The sequence below is a fragment of the Monopterus albus genome, unplaced genomic scaffold (assembly GCF_001952655.1).
Source record: "Monopterus albus unplaced genomic scaffold, M_albus_1.0 scaffold76.1, whole genome shotgun sequence".
In the NCBI taxonomy this organism is placed as follows: Eukaryota; Metazoa; Chordata; class Actinopteri; order Synbranchiformes; family Synbranchidae; genus Monopterus; species Monopterus albus.
The window spans coordinates 1190543-1191951 of record NW_018127956.1 but is presented as its reverse complement, the minus strand read 5'-3'; the positions used below and the strand labels follow the sequence as shown (position 1 = coordinate 1191951).

General features: G+C 41.7%; 2 protein-coding genes across 3 annotated transcripts in view; both read right to left on the bottom strand.

Annotated features, from left to right (window-relative positions):
• The window catches only part of rhbdl1 (rhomboid, veinlet-like 1 (Drosophila)), a 52336-nt gene that overhangs the window by 47138 nt on the left and 3789 nt on the right, over nt 1-1409 (bottom strand). The window lies entirely within an intron of this gene.
• rhot2 (ras homolog family member T2) overlaps nt 489-1409 on the bottom strand; it is a 13313-nt gene continuing 12392 nt past the window's right edge. Inside the window, exon 22 of the transcript XR_002275424.1 lies at nt 489-944. The gene's annotated coding sequence lies outside the window, so the exon portion shown is untranslated. The remainder of the gene's footprint in view (nt 945-1409) is intronic.

Sequence of the window (1409 nt, the reverse complement as noted above, 5' to 3'; positions counted from 1 at the left end):
AACGGTAGAAAATAAATGTTTTGGACCCTTTAAAAACTGATCTGCAGCCCTGATACTGAGGCCTTCAGTGGGAAAATGGGGGATAACATTACCCAGAATGCTTTGGGCCAGAGGCAGGACAAGACTGGCATCAGATAAATTTAGAGGTACAACACTAAACACTTCTGACACTTATCTTCTGTAAATACATGTGTAATATAACCCCAACATGACTGACAAACTGGGCTGGCTGCAGGTTTATGTATAGTAAGATAAACACAATTGCACCTCAGTCACTGGCTGAGAAGGCTGAATTCAGTATGTTGGCAACAGAAAATGAATACATATATATATATGGACCAGAATGGCATGAGGAATATCCTTATCAGCAATATTATATCAAAGACATTTTTTATAAAAATAAATAAATAAAACATAGTAACAAGAATAATAAACTAATTTAACTTTGCAGTCAGCTCCACAACACACACAGGGCTGATTGTTATTGCTTATCTAGGCATCAGAAAACCATGAAAACGCACACCCAAGCTGACATTAACAAAAATAGCAGCAAAATCTTATATAAGAATCTGGAATTGTGATTTAAACTATTAGTTAAATATCAAAATATTTTCAGATAAATGTTCTGCCGATCGACTAACCGAATAATGCACTACAAGTTTCAACGTTTTCCTCACCACAAAGACATGGAGCCTAAATGCCCACATTGGGTCAGTGTAGATCATACCCAATAAACTGTGGTCTAAACACGCGGACGCTGCAAGCAGAATAATTAAATGCACTGTCGGTCAAGTTACACCCAATAATACTGATGATCACTTTGTTATTGCTGGTTGAGCAGGGCTCGGGGGTCCAGTCAGTGTGGAAGACGTCCCTCTGTTGGTGGATGAAGGGAGTGGTCTAACCGGAGGAGAAGTCCGTGTTTGGCTCTTCAGCACCTCTCCCTGAACGGGGCACAAGCGGCCAGAGACAATAACACATCACTCCGGACAATCAGTGATAAACACATCGGGCCAATACTCTGCACCCAAACAATAACAGCACAACCCGAAAGCTATCCCTGCGACACGTGGTCCGATTAGGAGTCGTAAACAACAGGCATGTTCTTCACATCATCATAGAGCTGTTACTGTAGTAAGGCATAAGCACTACACAGCCTGTCATGTTCCTCCCTCTTTTAGTACTCACTCATTCTGTTGCCTTATATAAACATTTAGTCAGTCACCTCCTTAGCTCGTCTCTTCTCTCATTCACCCATTAATCTAATTACACCCATCCATCATTTATGCATAAATTTATGATGTATAATACGGTTTCATATAAAGCCTCCTGTCTCTCTCCATACTCACCCCTTCACCAACTCATCCTCCCCCCCCCCCCCCCCCCTCAACTCCCCCCCACGGAAAAAA